The following is a 22,337-nucleotide window of genomic DNA, read 5'->3' as shown; positions in this document are numbered from 1 at the left end:
TGGGTCTGCTTCCCACCCTGGCCACCATGGCCAGTGTGGAGTCACTGCATGGCTCTGGGGCTCCACAGTCTAATCACTCTGCAGGGCAGCACTGCCAGCTCGGGGCCATGCGAGGAGCACAGGGGAGGGGTCCAGGGATGGCCAACCAGGCCAGCATGGACACACTGACCTGGGGAAAGGCTCTCTGGGGAGCAGGGACATCCCTGGAGAAGAGCAAAGGAGCAGTTGTGTGCTGACCAGGAGGAATAAATGAGAAAGAGAAATCTGTTTCTAGGTAGGTCAACTAAGGGCAGGCTGCTGTGCCCCTGGGACAGCAGGAGCTGCCAGAGGAGCCCCTGGGCAGGGACTCTTGTGCTGTCCTGGAGAGAGGGGCTGGCAAAGGGGGCTGCAGGCAGCCTGGGGCTAGGGAGTCTCCTGGACACCAGAAGAAGGGGCACAGGGTATCACTGTGCTCTGCCTCTTTGTGCCACTGGGGCCAGTCCCAGCTTGGAGGCTGATGGGGCAGCTGACACACATCCTCCTGATCCCTGGAGCTGCTCTGCCCTTCAGAGGGTCTGTGGCTGTGGAGTGAGTGCCCAGAGCTCTGCAGCCCCCTGTGGCGGGCACTGCTGGGGGCCACCGCCACCACTGGGTGGGCTGAGGAGAGGGCAGGGGAGGTGGGGAGAGCCAGGGAGGGTCTGGTCTGGGTTGGAAAGGGCCCGGGAGAGGAAAGTGCCAATGTCAGCTCAGCTGTGTGAAGGGGCAGGGTGAGGACACACACCAGGGGCTTGTGGTGCAGAGCCAGGTCTCGTGGAGGGGAACCAAGACATGCCGGGCACAGAAGAGAGGAGGTCGGTCTGTGCCCTCGGTTGCCAAAGCGGGGGGTTGTTGGGGGACGGGTCACCGAGGTCTGTCATGGGGACTGTGCCAGGGGGATGTTTCCCCAACCCTGAATGCACCCTGCCCTGTGCAGTGCCTGCACAGAGGGGCCATCGGGCAAAGTGTGGGCACTGGGATGGGTCACAGATGGGAGCCACGATGCTCCTCACCGCTCCACTGCTAAGGAGAAACTCCCAGGAGAGCTCTCCCAGCCCAGCCCCATGAGCTCTTGTCCCTGCTCCAGCCATGCCACAGCAGAGCTGAGGACCAAGAGGTCTCTCAGGCAAAGCTGGTCTGGCCTCATGGAGCTGGCCCTGAGCACCAGGAGAAGCAGAGTGCCCTGCTCGTATGTCCCCATCCTGCTGGGAAGGTGGCACCAGCACCAGGGAAATGGCCTGTTTCTACCTGGGGTCAGTGCAGGACTTTTGCATGTGAGGTAAACGTGACAGCCACTGTGATGCAGAAACACTGGCCATGACCCCTCGCTGTAGCCCCCACTGCCCCCTGCCCCTGCCCTGCCAACCTGCTGCCACCCCCATGCTGCCCTGTCTTCCGTCCCCTCTCCTCACACCGCAGGGACAGGCAGTGCAGCAGGAGCTGGCACAGCCCCACAGGTGCTACCTGACCCCTGGCCTTTCCCATCTCCCCCCCCAAACATGACATCCATCTTCAAGAAGGACAGGAAAGAGGATCTGGGGACGGACCTGCGGGTCATGGTGGATATCAAGTTGACAAGAAGGCAGCAGGGTGCTCCTGCAGCAAAGACGGCCACCCTTAACCTGGCTTGTATTAGCAGGAGTGCAGGCAGCAGGGTGAGTGCAGTGGAAAAAATGAAACATCCTGGCAGCCTCAGCCAAAGAGAAGCAAAATAAAGGAAGGGCAGAATTGGCAGAATACCAGTCTTGGTGAGAGTGGTATGATCAATGTTGTGCCCAGGTACTGCAAACATTTTAAAGCAAACAAACAAAAAAAGAAAAGCCAAGTGGCTGGAGCCAGTCTGGTGCCCAGACTTGCTCATGGGGGAGAGCTCCGGGGGACTTCTGATTTACTCAACTGCTGATAGCACAGCCAGGATTATGATTTTTACATGATAGAACATGTTTTTTCCTGTGTAACTTTTTAGTTAAATCATTAGGAGTCATGCTCAAACACACCCGTGTGGGGTGCATTGGCTTTTCATTGGCTTCAGTGGCTGCAGGATGAAGCCTGATTTTAGTCTGAAAGAGAAAAGATTAGGACTGAAAATCCCGAGGGTGCCTGTAAACTGATGCTTTCTCTGTTCTTCAGTGATACTTCCTCTGGTCCCACCTCAGTCTACCCTGAACTCCATTTTTCCCCTTGTGTAATAGATCAGGACTGTGGAGAAAGAACTGTGTCACACTGTCATGCTCTGAAGGTTCGATAGCAATGACTGAGCCAGTAATATAATAATAATAAAAAAAGATGTTTATTTCCTCACACAAGTTCTTGGGTTAGTAACATCCTTTAAAAATAATGCGATTACTAATTTAGGAAGGATAACACAAAACCATCAGTTACTAATTTAGAAAGGATAACCTGAAACCGTCGATTACTGCGTTATTAATTGGAAGGACTGCTTATCCCTACTTCAAAGCTTTCTTGTTCACTCTTTTAGTGAGAGGGCTCTCAACCTCGAGGAGTTACCTTAACCCAGCGTCCCAGGAAAAGGGGAGGGGGGGGAATACTCACGGTCCAGGCGGAGAGGATGGTCAGGTCACGTTCCCGTCCCTGCTCAAACTCTCCTAGCTCCCAAGTCTCTTTTTATACGGCTGGGGCTCTGGGCAAACAACGCTTTTGCTGACCTCTGCGAGTTTCACAATCCCAGGACTGTTTGTTTGTCTGCTTGGGAGGACCCTGCTAGCGAGGCAAGACCACAACACCTCCGTATTGCTTCTCCCCTCCCTGGGGGTCCGTGCAGATTCCAGGTGGCAGACTTCTTCAGTCTTGTTAATGTTTCCATTCCGCAGCCTTGCGCATATCAATCCTTGCGTATATCGGTTGGTAGACGACTTTAGTCCTGTTAAGTCCTCTGTTCAACAGCTTTGCGCCGGTCAGCTCTTGTGCTATCAGTTCTTCTGCATATCAATTGACAAACTTCAGTCCTGTTAACTCTTCACTTGCCCATCAGAGGGATATGCAGCAAAGGAGGAATTCAGAAAAATTGTCCAGTAAAGTAGGGATGGTGTTAGGGAAGCCAAAGCTCTCAGAGGGTACACACTGGCAGGGGACATCAAAGGCATGAAGAAGAGCTGCTACTGCTCCAGGAATGGTAAAGAATAAAAAGGAAGATGTTGGCTCCTTGCTAAAGGGGGCAGAGAATCTAGTAAGAGCAGATGTAGGTAGGTCTGAGGAGCTCAGTGCCTTTTTGGCTTCCGTCTTCACCAACAAAGTCTCCTGGGCTGTTGTGCCTAGAGTCAGGGCTCCAGGTGAGAAAAGCAACCAACAGTGCATGAGGGCTGAGTGAGGAATGACTTGCAAGAACTCCACCCCTACAAGTCAGTGGGATTGGAACAGCTGCACCCAAGGGCACTGAGAGAGCTGGCCACAGTCGTAGCAAGGCTGCCCTCTGTCATCTTTGAAAGGCCATGGAGATGGGGTGAGGTCGCAATAACTGCAGAAGGGCAAATGTTACATCCCTCTTCAAAAAAGGCCCAGAGGGCAACCCAGGGAACGACAGGCCGTTCAGCCTCAACTAGTTGAGGAGTGTGTCATGGAGTGAGTCCACTCATTTCTGGGCACATGAGGGGGAAGAAGGTGATAGGGAAGAGTCAGCACGGATGTTCCCAGGGTAAATTGTGCCACACCAACCTGATTGCCTTCTAGGATTGCATAGCTCTATTTGTGTTTGGAGAGCAGAAAATGTCTTTCAACTTGATTTGAGCAAGGGGTTTCACACTGTCTCCCACAATATCCTTGTGGAATACACTTTAGAAATTTACCACCTAGATGGGTCGAGAACCAGATGGCTAAAGAACTTGTGGCATGAGGAGGCTCAGAGGGCAGTGGTGAATGCATAGCATTCTTCCTGGAGGCCGGGAGAAGTGGAGAACCATGGGGCCTCTCCAAGAACTTCTCCTGTTCAGGAACTTTCTTAGTGACATGAAAGAGGCAATATTCATCATGCTTGTTGATGACCCAGAACTGCAGAGAGGCCCAGCCATATGTTTGAGGGATTCATATACATTCAGAGGGACCTAGAGAGGCAGGAGGAATGGGCTGTCAGCAACCTCATGGAATTCAACAAGGACAAATGCCAGGGCTTTCACATGTGATAAACCAACACCCCACAGTGTCACAGGCTGGGGCCTGAGGGCCTGGGGAGTGGATCTGTGGAAAAGGACCTGAGGGTGCTGGCAGACAGGAGGCAAAACATGAGCCAGCAGCGTTCCCTGGCAGCAAAGAAGGCCAGAAGCATCGTGGGCTGTATGAGCAGGAGCACAGGCAGGAGGTCCAGGGAAATGGTGATCGCCTTCTAGGCAGCATTCATTAGGCCACATCTAGAACACTGCATCCAGGTTTGGGTTCCCAGAACAAGAAGGAGGTAGATAACTGGGAATGAGTTTGCCAAGGGCCCTCACAGTAGTCGGGGAGCTGGAGCACTTGTTCTGTGAGGAAATGGGGCTGGTTCCACTTGGAGAAGAGATGGCTTTGGAGGGATCTCATAGCACCCTTCCAATGGCTATGAGGAGGTCAAGAAGATGGAGGCAGGCTCTTCACCAGGGTGCATGGTGGGAGGACAAGAGACAATGGTTATAAGTTGGAAGAAGAGACGTTCCTGCGGGAGATAAGGAAAAGGTTTTCCTCTACAAGGATGGTGAAGTTTGGAAGTGGTTGCCCAGAGAGGCTGTGCAGTGTCCTGCCTTGGAGGTTGCCAAGACCAGACTGGATGAAGCTCAGAGCAACCTGCTCTGACCCCAGAGCTGACCCTGCTGTGAGCAAGGAGATTGGGCTAGAGAACTCCTGAGGTCCCTTCCACCCTGAAGGAGTCCATGATTCTTCCCACTCTCCATCTTCTCTTGTGGATGTTAGGGAAAGCACACAGGTGCCCTGTGACAGTGGAAGCAGGCCAGCTTTCTTGTCTTCCTCCAGTCAGAATTATTCAGATGCAGGGCTTCTTGGCAGGAATCCCCAAGACAGCCCTGATCAATCCTTTGTTTCACTTTTAATTTCCTTGTTTTTTCTTCCTCCCCTCCTAACTCTGTCTCTTTTACCATTCTGATCCTGTCCCATACAACTCACCCTTAACACATTGGTGTCGCGGTCCGCGGGAGTGACGGGAAAGAATCATACGCATTCACAGAATGCAGGTTCAATTCCAACTTTATTTGGCAATTTGCCCATCTTATATATGTTTGTGCAGTCGTACACTTTGCTAGGCCAATCACCATGCAGATTATGTCACAGGTAGCCAATCATGGCACCGATCACGCACGCAGCGATCATGCCTTGTACCTTGCTTCTTATTTAGCAAAGCTATCTTACCCTTAACCTTGGTTCCCACTGGCTTCTGCTAGTTTATCTGTACTTTCTCAGGATGTATCATTTCCAGCTGCACCAGTGTCCTTGGTGGACTACTTCAAAGCACGTAGCAGTGGCTATAGCCTGAGGCCTAAGGCTTCAGCAAATTTAGCTACTAATGCTAAGCAAGTTGTGCTAAGCAATTAATCCTAGACAGTGTTAGTTCTATACTCTATATCTCATATAGGTTATTGTTCTGAAGCACCGCAAGGGCCCCAACACCTCCCCCTCTTCTTTCAAATAATAGATCAACCATTTTCTGTACCCGAGCTAGGATGCATTGCAGTATGCAAGACCCACAAATCAATAGGAACATACCCACGACACCTACGGTAATCAGCTGTTTTAGTCCAGTCGCCAACCAGGGCCCTATGGCAAGCATATTCAACCAATCAAACAGTCCCCACAAGTTTTCACCATCGTCTTCTTGCAGTTGTTTTGTTAACTCCTTCAATTTTGCAATGCTTGTATGTACTGACTCAGAATGATCACTCAGGTTCATACAACACATTCCTTCAAAGTCTTGACGGCCATGGCCTTGGGCCAATAGCAAAAAGTCAATTGCAGCCCGATTTTGTAAGGTGGCATATCTAATTGAATCTACGTCTGTTAATAAGGTGCTTAAAGCAGTACTAGTAGCATTTGCTTCTTTTGCAAGCCAGCATCCTAATCTGTTAAGCTGTGATAAAGCATGAGCAGTCCCTATTCCTGCAAAAATACTACTCAAGATACGTTCTGCTGGATTCCAAAATTCTACGTTACTATCGCAACCTGACATAAAGCTGTGGGTGGATCACTTTGCTCGAAGATGGACCGTTCCATCAATTAACCATTTTTCGGGATGGAATATTGTCAAAAGTCCAAAGATACATGGTTCCCCCACAGCTTTACCTGGTACGCCTTTCCAGGCTCTCTGGCCACAAATTAAGAATATCTTAGCAGCCAACCCTATGGGTTGTGGTCCAGGTGTTATTTGACCTGAGGTGGTGTGATTACACCATACAGGTGTATTGGCATAAATGCCTGAGGGAGATTCATCAACGTCACCCTCTTTGGTAGGTGCCCTTGCAGTATAATTTAGATAAAAACAGACTGCAGCCTGTGTAATTCCCAATAAGTCAAGTTCTTGTGGCTGCAGTGGCAAGGCAGGAAAATTGTGTACATTGTGCATATTGTTATACCATGTGGAAATATTCCACTCCTGTGTCTCCATTCTGCATCGCACCACCACCATTTGGGCTGAAGTGTACCTGGCGCACTACAATTTGTTAACACAGTATCACTGTAAAGAGACCCCATGCGCTGTATATCAAGAGGAAGTCCGGTCAAGTAAGTGTGGAAAGGGTCTGATGGCATCGTCATTGATAAACAAGGTGTCCGTATTGGTTACATTCGCAAGAGTCACCCAGATGTTGCCACGCTTCCAGAGGTCTGGTCCGGTAGGCATGCTTGTTGCTCCGAGGATGAGGCAATATAAGGTCATACACGTCGCGACGGCACCCATCGTAACCGAGTTCCTGTAGAAACACAAGCATTTCCCCTCCCCCAAGTATCAGTTCCATTGCTGCCACCCATTGGCCGGAAACCAAGTCTTTGACCAAAACTGGGGGCTTTTGTATTGATCTTATGTCTGTGGCATACTAATGTTCAGAGCTATTATGGCCTTTTTCATCACAATTCAAAAAATTAAGGACATATAACGCTTTGTGTAGTCATTCTTGTGGGGTGAGCAGTGTCTCCCCCTTTTTTGTTTTTGTAGCATGTCTTTCAGGCTGCGGTGTGACCGCTCAACAATGGCTTGGCTGGTTGGGGAGTGGGGTATGCCTGTTACATGAGAGATGCTCCATGTATTGAGGAATTGACGTACGCGGCCTGAGCAATAGGCTGGGCTGTTGTCCGTTTTGATGGTTGTCGGCACCCCCAAGACCGCAAAGCAGGCAAGCCAATGGCGAGTCACATCCCTAGCCTTTTCACCAGTGTGGGTGGTGGCCCACAAAAATCGAGAATGGGTGTTGACTGTGACATGTACATATTTGAGACGTCCAAATTCTAAAACATACGTAACGTCTGTTTACCATAATTCATTAGCCTTTAAAACTCTAGGGTTCGCCCCTTCCTTTGAAGGCATTGGGGCGAACTGCTGACAGTCTGAACAAGACAAAAATAATGTCTCTGGCCTGCTGGATGGGTAGCTGAAACTGCCTCTTCAGCGAGCAGGCATTTTGATGAAAGAAGGAGTGAGACAGCCTGGCTTGTTCCAGAAGGTTGAGTACCACCGCTGGCATGGCTGCAGCATCAGCACGTCGATTTCCCTCAGTGATGTGTCCGGCCAGGTCCGTGTGTGAGCGTACATGTAAAACATAAAAGTCATGCTTTCTGCGATTAATAAGAGTCCAAAGAGCATAAAGTTCTGCAAAGAGCAATGGATTGGAGACCTCACGGAGAAAGGAAGCCTCTAACCTTTGCACAAGGCCCGCGGCATAACAGGAATCAGTAACAACATTTACAGGTTCCTTGGCACAAAGTTCAAAAGCCATACGGACAGCCACCATCTCCAGTACCTGTACCGACCCGCGTTCCTGTGTACGTACTGTTGTTCTCCATTGTTGCGTGACAGGGTCCTGCCACGTGATAGCAGCCCTTTTAGATCTGCCCGAAGTATCGGTGAAGACAGTTAAACCAGGAACCGGGACAGGGCAACAGTGGCGCCGAGTGACTAGGGGTAGGCTGCCAGCCTCTGCCAGTAACTTACGTTGAGGATAATGAATGGAAAGTTGTCCAGTGAAATCAGCAACGGCGATTTGAAAACCCCAATCTTCTGAAATTAACCAGTTCAAGTTGTCTATAGTGGCTGGGATATAAATAACTTCAGGGTCACAGCCATTCATGGTTTGCAGTCTCTCCCTGCCCTTAATGATAAGCTTAGAATACATTTCTGTAAGAGTCCATAAGGTTTTTGGTGGAGTATATGACAGAAAGATCCATTCCAAAATGTGCAAGGGATCTTTGTCTCTTAGGTCCCATTGAAATAATACTGCAAAAGGTTGAAAGCTGTTGGCAATCAGAGCTAAATAAAAAGGCAATGAGAAATCATGTCGCCAACTCTGGCATTCCTCCAGAGCGCGGGCACATAACTGGAGTGCCTTTCTCACTTCAGGTGTCAAAGTTCGGGTGGAGGTTAGGGAGGTGTCCCCTTTGAGCATTTCAAAAAGGGGGTGTAGCAGTTCCGTGGAAAGTCCTAGCACTGGTCGGAGCCAATTAATGGCTCCTAATATTTTTTGTAGGTCATTAAGCGCGACAATATCGTTTAATTGCAGTTGGACTGGCTGCAATTACAACAAGAAGTGAAGGAAGAGAATTAGAGCCATTATCTCTGAGGGTCATAGTCAAACGGTTGTAGCATTACTTTGGATTTGAGGTCGGTGGGCGGATCGAGCACCAGGATCTGCTGTGCTTAGCCCGAGCCCTGGCGGCCGCCATCTCGCTCGCTCGCTACCGTGGGGGGGGGGGAGGAGCGGGAGGGGGAGGCGGGGAGGCCGGGCAGCAGCTCGGTGCTGGTGCTGGCGCTGAGGGGCGGCCGCCGCGTCACGCCCCCCCAGCGCGGTGCTGCCCCACAACGGGAACATCCCTTTTTTTTTTTTTCTTTTTTGTTCCCCCTTGCTCGTACATCTGAGCAGCCAGCACAGCGGTAAGGGATTCGGTGCTGTGGTGTTTAGAGCCTACGTTTTGACAAGCCCGCACCAGCTCTGCAATAGTGCAAGCTGCTCGGTTCTTAATCGCCTGCAAGGCTCTCGCACAGTCAGCATTCACATTCTCAAAAGCAAGCTGCCTCAGCAACAGTGCCCGAGCCTCCTCATTCTCAATCTGTCGCTCAGTTGCTGCATATAACCAATCAACAAATGCAGGGTACGGTTCTGTAGGTCCCTGCAATACTTTCGCAAATGACAAACTTGAATCAGCGTTTGTACCTGTCAGTCCGCACAAGGCTTGTAAAATGAACTTTGCAATCCTCTCATATGTTTCTCTATTATATTCCGTCTGGGTTGCTGGATCCGCATGCAGCCCCTCTCCAGCCAATTGGTTATAGCCTACTCCTCGTCCGTTATTCAAGTTATCAACCGCCTGTACGGTACATTTGTCTCGAAAGTCCGAAAGCCACACAGCATACTGAGTGTTAGTCAAAACCACTTTTATTGACGCTTTCCGGTCGTAGGGAGTCATCACATACGTAGTAGAAAACGCTTCTAGGAATGTGATAGTATGAGTAGATTGAACTCTGCCTTCCTTTACCAATTTCCACAGTTCCTTGACTATCTCATAATTAAAATTCTGATAAGCTGGATGTTCCCCTGGGTTATAGATGACAGGGAATGCAGTAATAGCTTGGAAGTCCCCTGCTAGTAAGGCTTCCTGACGGCACTTGACCCATTTATCTTTCCCTTTTCCTGCCCGTAGCCCCCGCTCGCCAGCGAGGGGGTCCACAAATCCCAGATCAAAGGAATCACCACCTTCATCACGACCGTCAGTTTCGGAGGGTGGGGTCAGTTTGCAAATACCCCTCTCGCCTTCCCCGTTCCCCGATTCAGGGATCAATTGGGCAGGATCCAGGTCGTGGAGGGATGCCACAACTACTGGGGGTGGCTCCTCAAGGGAAGGTGCAGAGGGTAAAGACGTAGCAGAGGCGGGGGGGGCAGGAGGCAAACTTTTTTGCGTGGCTTTAAGAGTACTCATAATCGTCCCCCATGTAGCCAGATGCTTCCAAACTGCAACATCTCCAGTCCCTACTTCTTCATGTAATCTTTGACCTACTTTCACCCATTCATCAAGTTGAAATGTCCCATTTACAGGGAAGTCAGGTACATTTCTCGTAATCCAGTCCAAAAATGTGAATAATTTGCTGTCTGAAAGGACCCAATTCTGCCTGTCCAGAAGCCATCTCAATATGTTGAGACTTTGCTTCTGTTCTAGGGATAACCTTCCCCTTTTGTTCAATATCTTAACTAAAATACGCACGATTGCCTGTTCCTCTGTAGATATCTACGATCCCATTTTCCATTCCCGCGTTCCCAGCCGCTCACCTTAAAATCGGTGTCTAAGTTGTCCGCGTCCGGACTGCAGCTCTCTGATCTGCTGCGCAGCTCTCTAGTCCCGCGTCCCGCTGCTCTCTAATACGTTCGGCTGGGTTCCACCACCGGTCGCTCTCTTCACCGCGATTCTCGCCCCACGTTGGGCGCCATTTGTGGCGGAAGAATGGCACGGACTCAGGAGGGTTTGCGTCCTGAGACATTTATTGTTTGTTTCTGAGCATATTTAAAAAGTTACCTGCTTCAGTGGTTTCACAGACACACTTTGCTAAGCCAATCATCATGTAGATTATGTCACAGGTAGCCAATCATTAAACCGATCATGCACGCAACGATCATGTCTCGTACTTTGCTACTTGTTTAGAAAAGCTGTCTTGCCCTTAACCTTGGTTCCCACTGGCTTCTGCTAGTTTATCTGTACTTTCTCAGGATGTATCATTCCCACCTGCAACGGTGTCCTTGGGTACGTTTGTGTGAGGCTCCTGTTGCTTGCTACTTGCAACTTTCCACCACTTCAAACCTGTCATGACCTTCCACAATCATTCGCCTTGCACTGGCCTAGCAGGCACTGAGCCACCACTGACCTCACAACCACAAACAGCACCCACGCACCTAGCACTGGCCTAGCAGGCACTGAGCCACCACTGACCTCACAACCACAAACAGCAGCCACGCACCTAGCACTGGCCTAGCAGGCACTGAGCCACCACGGACCTCACAACCACCAACAGCAGCCACGCACCTAGCACTGGCCTAGCAGGCACTGAGCCACCACGGACCTCACAACCACCACCAGCAGCCACGCACCTAGCACTGGCCTAGCAGGCACTGAGCCACCACTGACCTCACAGTACAAAACAGCAGCCACGCACCTAGCACTGGCCTAGCAGGCACTGAGCCACCACTGACCTCACAACCCCAAACAGCACCCACGCACCTAGCACTGGCCTAGCAGGCACTGAGCCACCACTGACCTCACAACCACCAACAGCAGCCACGCACCTAGCACTGGCCTAGCAGGCACTGAGCCACCACTGACCTCACAACCACAAACAGCAGCCACGCACCTAGCACTGGCCTAGCAGGCACTGAGCCACCACTGACCTCACAACCACAAACAGCAGCCAGGCACCTAGCACTGGCCTAGCAGGCACTGAGCCACAAGGGACACCACAACCACAAACAGCAGCCAGGCACCTAGCACTGGCCTAGCAGGCACTGAGCCACCACTAACCTCACAACCACAAACAGCACCCACACACCTAGCACTGGCCTAGCAGGCACTGAGCCACCACTGACCTCACAACCCCAAACAGCACCCACGCACCTAGCACTGGCCTAGCAGGCACTGAGCCACCACTGACCTCACAACCACCAACAGCAGCCACGCACCTAGCACTGGCCTAGCAGGCACTGAGCCACCACTGACCTCGCAATTGAAAAGAGCAGCCACGCACCTAGCACTGGCCTAGCAGGCACTGAGCCACCACTGACCTCACAACCACAAACAGCAGCCACGCACCTAGCACTGGCCTAGCAGGCACTGAGCCACCACTGACCTCACAACTGAAAACAGCACCAACGCAGCTAGCACTGGCCTAGCAGGCACTGAGCCACCACTGACCTCACAACCACAAACAGCAGCCACGCACCTAGCACTGGCCTAGCAGGCACTGAGCCACCACTGACCTCACAACCACAAACAGCACCCACACACCTAGCACTGGCCTAGCAGGCACTGAGCCACCACTGACCTCACAACCACAAACAGCACCCACGCACCTAGCACTGGCCTAGCAGGCACTGAGCCACCACTGACCTCACAACCACCAACAGCAGCCACGCACCTAGCACTGGCCTAGCAGGCACTGAGCCACCACTGACCTCGCAATTGAAAAGAGCAGCCACGCACCTAGCACTGGCCTAGCAGGCACTGAGCCACCACTGACCTCACAACCACAAACAGCAGCCACGCACCTAGCACTGGCCTAGCAGGCACTGAGCCACCACTGACCTCACAACTGAAAACAGCACCAACGCACCTAGCACTGGCCTAGCAGGCACTGAGCCACCACTGACCTCACAACCACAAACAGCACCCACGCACCTAGCACTGGCCTAGCAGGCACTGAGCCACCACTGACCTCACAACCACAAACAGCAGCCACGCACCTAGCACTGGCCTAGCAGGCACTGAGCCACCACTGACCTCACAACCACAAACAGCACCCACGCACCTAGCACTGGCCTAGCAGGCACTGAGCCACCACTGACCTCACAACCACAAACAGCAGCCACGCACCTAGCACTGGCCTAGCAGGCACTGAGCCACCACTGACCTCACAACCACAAACAGCAGCCACGCACCTAGCACTGGCCTAGCAGGCACTGAGCCACCACGGACCTCACAAACACAAACATCAGCCACGCACCTAGCACTGGCCTAGCAGGCACTGAGCCACAAGGGACCTCACAACCACAAACAGCAGCCACGCACCTAGCACTGGCCTAGCAGGCACTGAGCCACCACTGACCTCACAACCACAAACAGCAGCCACGCACCTAGCACTGGCCTAGCAGGCACTGAGCCACCACTGACCTCACGACTGAAAACAGCAGCCACGCACCTAGCACTGGCCTAGCAGGCACTGAGCCACCACTGACCTCACAACCACAAACAGCAGCCACGCACCTAGCACTGGCCTAGCAGGCACTGAGCCACCACTGACCTCACAACCACAAACAGCAGCCATGCACCTAGAACTGGCCTAGCAGGCACTGAGCCACCACTGACCTCACAACCACAAACAGCAGCCACGCACCTAGCACTGGCCTAGCAGGCACTGAGCCACCACTGACCTCACAACCACCAACAGCACCCACGCACCTAGCACTGGCCTAGCAGGCACTGAGCCACCACTGACCTCACAACCACAAACAGCACCCACGCACCTAGCACTGGCCTAGCAGGCACTGAGCAACAAGTGACCTCACAACCACCAACAGCACCCACGCACCTAGCACTGGCCTAGCAGGCACTGAGCCACCACTGACCTCACAACTGAAAACAGCAGCCACACACCTAGCACTGGCCTAGCAGGCACTGAGCCACCACTGACCTCACAGCCACCAACAGCAGCCACGCACCTAGCACTGGCCTAGCAGGCACTGAGCCACCACTGACCTCACAACCACAAACAGCAGCCACGCACCTAGCACTGGCCTAGCAGGCACTGAGCCACCACTGACCTCACAACCACCAACAGCACCCACGCACCTAGCACTGGCCTAGCAGGCACTGAGCCACCACTGACCTCACAACCACAAACAGCAGCCACGCACCTAGCACTGGCCTAGCAGGCACTGAGCCACCACTGACCTCACAACCACCAACAGCACCCACGCACCTAGCAGTGGCCTAGCAGGCACTGAGCCACCACTGACCTCACAATTGAAAACAGCAGCCACGCACCTAGCACTGGCCTAGCAGGCACTGAGCCACCACTGACCTCACAACCACAAACAGCAGCCACGCACCTAGCACTGGCCTAGCAGGCACTGAGCCACCACTGACCTCACAATTGAAAACAGCACCCACGCACCTAGCACTGGCCTAGCAGGCACTGAGCCACCACTGACCTCACAACCACAAACAGCACCCACGCACCTAGCACTGGCCTAGCAGGCACTGAGCCACCACTGACCTCACAACCACAAACAGCAGCCACGCACCTAGCACTGGCCTAGCAGGCACTGAGCCACCACTGACCTCACAACCACAAACAGCAGCCACGCACCTAGCACTGGCCTAGCAGGCACTGAGCCACAAGTGACCTCACAACCACAAACAGCACCCACGCACCTAGCACTGGCCTAGCAGGCACTGAGCCACCACTGACCTCACAACCACAAACAGCAGCCACGCACCTAGCACTGGCCTAGCAGGCACTGAGCCACAAGTGACCTCACAACCACAAACAGCAGCCACGCACCTAGCACTGGCCTAGCAGGCACTGAGCCACCACTGACCTCACAACCACAAACAGCACCCACGCACCTAGCACTGGCCTAGCAGGCACTGAGCCACCACTGACCTCACAACCACAAACAGCACCCACGCACCTAGCACTGGCCTAGCAGGCACTGAGCCACCACTGACCTCACAACCACAAACAGCACCCACGCACCTAGCACTGGCCTAGCAGGCACTGAGCCACCACTGACCTCACAACCACAAACAGCAGCCACGCACCTAGCACTGGCCTAGCAGGCACTGAGCCACCACTGACCTCACAACCACAAACAGCAGCCACGCACCTAGCACTGGCCTAGCAGGCACTGAGCCACCACTGACCTCACAACCACAAACAGCAGCCACGCACCTAGCACTGGCCTAGCAGGCACTGAGCCACCACTGACCTCACAACCACAAACAGCACCCACGCACCTAGCACTGGCCTAGCAGGCACTGAGCCACCACTGACCTCACAATTGAAAACAGCACCCACGCACCTAGCACTGGCCTAGCAGGCACTGAGCCACCACTGACCTCACAGCCACCAACAGCAGCCACACACCTAGCACTGGCCTAGCAGGCACTGAGCCACCACTGACCTCACAACCACAAACAGCACCCACGCACCTAGCACTGGCCTAGCAGGCACTGAGCCACCACTGACCTCACAACCACAAACAGCACCCACGCACCTAGCACTGGCCTAGCAGGCACTGAGCCACCACTGACCTCACAACCACAAACAGCACCCACGCACCTAGCACTGGCCTAGCAGGCACTGAGCCACCACTGATCTCACAACCACAAACAGCAGCCACGCACCTAGCACTGGCCTAGCAGGCACTGAGCCACCACTGACCTCACAACCACAAACAGCAGCCACGCACCTAGCACTGCCCTAGCAGGCTCTGAGCCACAAGTGACCTCACAACCACAAACAGCACCCACGCACCTAGCACTGGCCTAGCAGGCACTGAGCCACCACTGACCTCACAACCACAAACAGCACCCACGCACCTAGCACTGGCCTAGCAGGCTCTGAGCCACCACTGACCTCACAACCACAAACAGCAGCCACGCACCTAGCACTGGCCTAGCAGGCACTGAGCCACAAGTGACCTCACAACCACAAACAGCACCCACGCACCTAGCACTGGCCTAGCAGGCACTGAGCCACCACTGACCTCACAACCACAAACAGCAGCCACACACCTAGCACTGGCCTAGCAGGCACTGAGCCACCACTGACCTTACAGCCACCAACAGCAGCCACGCACCTAGCACTGGCCTAGCAGGCACTGAGCCACCACTGACCTCACAACCACAAACAGCAGCCACGCACCTAGCACTGGCCTAGCAGGCACTGAGCCACCACTGACCTCACAACCACAAACAGCAGCCACGCACCTAGCACTGGCCTAGCAGGCACTGAGCCACCACTGACCTCACAACCACAAACAGCACCCACGCACCTAGCACTGGCCTAGCAGGCACTGAGCCACCACTGACCTCACAACCACAAACAGCAGCCACGCACCTAGCACTGGCCTAGCAGGCACTGAGCCACCACTGACCTCACAACCCCAAACAGCACCCACGCACCTAGCACTGGCCTAGCAGGCACTGAGCCACCACGGACCTCACAACCACAAACATCAGCCACGCACCTAGCACTGGCCTAGCAGGCACTGAGCCACAAGGGACCTCACAACCACAAACAGCAGCCACGCACCTAGCACTGGCCTAGCAGGCACTGAGCCACCACTGACCTCACAACCACAAACAGCAGCCACGCACCTAGCACTGGCCTAGCAGGCACTGAGCCACCACTGACCTCACGACTGAAAACAGCACCCACGCACCTAGCACTGGCCTAGCAGGCACTGAGCCACCACTGACCTCACAACCACAAACAGCAGCCACGCACCTAGCACTGGCCTAGCAGGCACTGAGCCACCACTGACCTCACAATTGAAAACAGCAGCCACGCACCTAGCACTGGCCTAGCAGGCACTGAGCCACCACTGACCTCACAACCACAAACAGCACCCACGCACCTAGCACTGGCCTAGCAGGCACTGAGCAACAAGTGACCTCACAACCACCAACAGCACCCACGCACCTAGCACTGGCCTAGCAGGCACTGAGCCACCACTGACCTCACAACTGAAAACAGCAGCCACACACCTAGCACTGGCCTAGCAGGCACTGAGCCACCACTGACCTCACAACCACAAACAGCAGCCACGCACCTAGCACTGGCCTAGCAGGCACTGAGCCACCACTGACCTCACAACCACAAACAGCACCCACGCACCTAGCACTGGCCTAGCAGGCACTGAGCCACCACCGACCTCACAACTGAAAACAGCACTCACGCACCTAGCACTGGCCTAGCAGGCACTGAGCCACCACTGACCTCACAACTGAAAACAGCACCCACGTACCTAGCACTGGCCTAGCAGGCACTGAGCCACCACTGACCTCACAACCACAAACAGCACCCACGCACCTAGCACTGGCCTAGCAGGCACTGAGCCACCACTGACCTCACAACCACAAACAGCACCCACGCACCTAGCACTGGCCTAGCAGGCACTGAGCCACCACTGACCTCACAACCACAAACAGCACCCACGCACCTAGCACTGGCCTAGCAGGCACTGAGCCACCACTGACCTCACAACCACAAACAGCACCCACGCACCTAGCACTGGCCTAGCAGGCACTGAGCCACCACTGACCTCACAACCACAAACAGCACCCACGCACCTAGCACTGGCCTAGCAGGCACTGAGCCACCACTGACCTCACAAACACAAACAGCAGCCACGCACCTAGCACTGGCCTAGCAGGCACTGAGCCACCACTGACCTCACAACCACAAACAGCACCCACGCACCTAGCACTGGCCTAGCAGGCACTGAGCCACAACTGACCTAACAACCACAAACAGCACCCACGCACCTAGCACTGGCCTAGCAGGCACTGAGCCACCACTGACCTCACAACCACAAACAGCACCCACGCACCTAGCACTGGCCTAGCAGGCACTGAGCCACCACTGACCTCACAACCACAAACAGCACCGACGCACCTAGCACTGGCCTAGCAGGCACTGAGCCACCACTGACCTCACAACCACAAACAGCAGCCACGCACCTAGCACTGGCCTAGCAGGCACTGAGCCACCACTGACCTCACAACCACAAACAGCAGCCACGCACCTAGCACTGGCCTAGCAGGCACTGAGCCACCACTGACCTCACAACCACAAACAGCAGCCACGCACCTAGCACTGGCCTAGCAGGCACTGAGCCACCACTGACCTCACAACCACAAACAGCAGCCACGCACCTAGCACTGGCCTAGCAGGCACTGAGCCACCACTGACCTCACAACCACAAACAGCACCCACGCACCTAGCACTGGCCTAGCAGGCACTGAGCCACCACTGACCTCACAGCCACAAACAGCACCCACGCACCTAGCACTGGCCTAGCAGGCACTGAGCCACCACTGACCTCACAATTGAAAACAGCAGCCACACACCTAGCACTGGCCTAGCAGGCACTGAGCCACCACTGACCTCACAACCACAAACAGCACCCACGCACCTAGCACTGGCCTAGCAGGCACTGAGCCACCACTGACCTCACAACCACAAACAGCACCCACGCACCTAGCACTGGCCTAGCAGGCACTGAGCCACCACTGACCTCACAACCACAAAGAGCACCCACGCACCTAGCACTGGCCTAGCAGGCACTGAGCCACCACTGACCTCACAACTGAAAACAGCAGCCACGCACCTAGCACTGGCCTAGCAGGCACTGAGCCACCACTGACCTCACAACCACAAACAGCAGCCACGCACCTAGCACTGGCCTAGCAGGCACTGAGCCACCACTGACCTCACAATTGAAAACAGCAGCCACGCACCTAGCACTGGCCTAGCAGGCACTGAGCCACCACTGACCTCACAACCACAAACAGCAGCCACGCACCTAGCACTGGCCTAGCAGGCTCTGAGCCACCACTGACCTCACAACCACAAACAGCAGCCACGCACCTAGCACTGGCCTAGCAGGCACTGAGCCACAAGTGACCTCACAACCACAAACAGCACCCACGCACCTAGCACTGGCCTAGCAGGCACTGAGCCACCACTGACCTCACAACCACAAACAGCAGCCACACACCTAGCACTGGCCTAGCAGGCACTGAGCCACCACTGACCTCACAGCCACCAACAGCAGCCACGCACCTAGCACTGGCCTAGCAGGCACTGAGCCACCACTGACCTCACAACCACAAACAGCAGCCACGCACCTAGCACTGGCCTAGCAGGCACTGAGCCACCACTGACCTCACAACCACAAACAGCAGCCACGCACGTAGCACTGGCCTAGCAGGCACTGAGCCACCACTGACCTCACAACCACAAACAGCACCCACGCACCTAGCACTGGCCTAGCAGGCACTGAGCCACCACTGACCTCACAACCACAAACAGCAGCCACGCACCTAGCACTGGCCTAGCAGGCACTGAGCCACCACTGACCTCACAACCACAAACAGCAGCCACGCACCTAGCACTGGCCTAGCAGGCACTGAGCCACAAGTGACCTCACAACCACAAACAGCACCCGCGCACCTAGCACTGGCCTAGCAGGCACTGAGCCACCACTGACCTCACAACCACAAACAGCAGCCACACACCTAGCACTGGCCTAGCAGGCACTGAGCCACCACTGACCTCACAGCCACCAACAGCAGCCACGCACCTAGCACTGGCCTAGCAGGCACTGAGCCACCACTGACCTCACAACCACAAACAGCACCCACGCACCTAGCACTGGCCTAGCAGGCACTGAGCCACCACTGACCTCACAACCACAAACAGCACCCACGCACCTAGCACTGGCCTAGCAGGCACTGAGCCACCACTGACCTCACAACCACAAACAGCAGCCACGCACCTAGCACTGGCCTAGCAGGCACTGAGCCACCACTGACCTCACAGCCACCAACAGCAGCCACGCACCTAGCACTGGCCTAGCAGGCACTGAGCCACCACTGACCTCACAATTGAAAACAGCAGCCACACACCTAGCACTGGCCTAGCAGGCACTGAGCCACCACTGACCTCACAGCCACCAACGGCAGCCACGCACCTAGCACTGGCCTAGCAGGCACTGAGCCACCACTGACCTCACAACCACAAACAGCACCCACGCACCTAGCACTGGCCTAGCAGGCACTGAGCCACCACTGACCTCACAAACACAAACAGCAGCCACGCACCTAGCACTGGCCTAGCAGGCACTGAGCCACCACTGACCTCACAACCACAAACAGCACCCACGCACCTAGCACTGGCCTAGCAGGCACTGAGCCACCACTGACCTCACAACCACAAACAGCAGCCACGCACCTAGCACTGGCCTAGCAGGCACTGAGCCACCACTGACCTCACAACCACAAACAGCAGCCACGCACCTAGCACTGGCCTAGCAGGCACTGAGCCACCACTGACCTCACAACCACAAACAGCACCCACGCACCTAGCACTGGCCTAGCAGGCACTGAGCCACCACTGACCTCACAACCACAAACAGCACCCACGCACCTAGCACTGGCCTAGCAGGCACTGAGCCACCACTGACCTCACAACCACAAACAGCAGCCACGCACCTAGCACTGGCCTAGCAGGCACTGAGCCACCACTGACCTCACAACCACAAACAGCAGCCACGCACCTAGCACTGGCCTAGCAGGCACTGAGCCACCACTGACCTCACAACCACAAACAGCAGCCACGCACCTAGCACTGGCCTAGCAGGCACTGAGCCACCACTGACCTCACAACCACAAACAGCAGCCACGCACCTAGCACTGGCCTAGCAGGCACTGAGCCACCACTGACCTCACAACCACAAACAGCACCCACGCACCTAGCACTGGCCTAGCAGGCACTGAGCCACCACTGACCTCACAACCACAAACAGCAGCCACGCACCTAGCACTGGCCTAGCAGGCACTGAGCCACCACTGACCTCACAACCACCAACAGCAGCCACGCACCTAGCACTGGCCTAGCAGGCACTGAGCCACCACTGACCTCACAATTGAAAACAGCAGCCACGCACCTAGCACTGGCCTAGCAGGCACTGAGCCACCACTGACCTCACAACCACAAACAGCAGCCACGCACCTAGCACTGGCCTAGCAGGCACTGAGCCACCACTGACCTCACAACCACAAACAGCACCCACGCACCTAGCACTGGCCTAGCAGGCACTGAGCCACCACCGACCTCACAACTGAAAACAGCACTCACGCACCTAGCACTGGCCTAGCAGGCACTGAGCCACCACTGACCTCACAACTGAAAACAGCACCCACGTACCTAGCACTGGCCTAGCAGGCACTGAGCTACCACTGACCTCACAACCACAAACAGCACCCACGCACCTAGCACTGGCCTAGCAGGCACTGAGCCACCACTGACCTCACAACCACAAACAGCAGCCACGCACCTAGCACTGGCCTAGCAGGCACTGAGCCACAAGTGACCTCACAACCACAAACAGCACCCACGCACCTAGCACTGGCCTAGCAGGCACTGAGCCACCACTGACCTCACAACCACAAACAGCACCCACGCACCTAGCACTGGCCTAGCAGGCACTGAGCCACAAGTGACCTCACAACCACAAACAGCACCCACGCACCTAGCACTGGCCTAGCAGGCACTGAGCCACCACTGACCTCACAACCACAAACAGCACCCACGCACCTAGCACTGGCCTAGCAGGCACTGAGCCACCACTGACCTCACAACCACAAACAGCACCGACGCACCTAGCACTGGCCTAGCAGGCACTGAGCCACCACTGACCTCACAACCACAAACAGCAGCCACGCACCTAGCACTGGCCTAGCAGGCACTGAGCCACCACTGACCTCACAACCACAAACAGCAGCCACGCACCTAGCACTGGCCTAGCAGGCACTGAGCCACCACTGACCTCACAACCACAAACAGCAGCCACGCACCTAGCACTGGCCTAGCAGGCACTGAGCCACCACTGACCTCACAACCACAAACAGCAGCCACGCACCTAGCACTGGCCTAGCAGGCACTGAGCCACCACTGACCTCACAACCACAAACAGCACCCACGCACCTAGCACTGGCCTAGCAGGCACTGAGCCACCACTGACCTCACAGCCACAAACAGCACCCACGCACCTAGCACTGGCCTAGCAGGCACTGAGCCACCACTGACCTCACAAACACAAACAGCAGCCACGCACCTAGCACTGGCCTAGCAGGCACTGAGCCACCACTGACCTCACAACCACAAACAGCAGCCACGCACCTAGCACTGGCCTAGCAGGCACTGAGCCACCACTGACCTCACAACCACAAACAGCACCCACGCACCTAGCACTGGCCTAGCAGGCACTGAGCCACCACTGACCTCACAACCACAAACAGCACCCACGCACCTAGCACTGGCCTAGCAGGCACTGAGCCACCACTGACCTCACAACTGAAAACAGCAGCCACGCACCTAGCACTGGCCTAGCAGGCACTGAGCCACCACTGACCTCACAACCACAAACAGCAGCCACGCACCTAGCACTGGCCTAGCAGGCACTGAGCCACCACTGACCTCACAATTGAAAACAGCAGCCACGCACCTAGCACTGGCCTAGCAGGCACTGAGCCACCACTGACCTCACAACCACAAACAGCAGCCACGCACCTAGCACTGGCCTAGCAGGCTCTGAGCCACCACTGACCTCACAACCACAAACAGCAGCCACGCA

The sequence above is a fragment of the Apteryx mantelli genome, chromosome 11 (genome assembly GCF_036417845.1).
Source record: "Apteryx mantelli isolate bAptMan1 chromosome 11, bAptMan1.hap1, whole genome shotgun sequence".
NCBI classification, from domain to species: domain Eukaryota; kingdom Metazoa; phylum Chordata; class Aves; order Apterygiformes; family Apterygidae; genus Apteryx; species Apteryx mantelli.
This window is presented reverse-complemented; position numbering follows the sequence as displayed.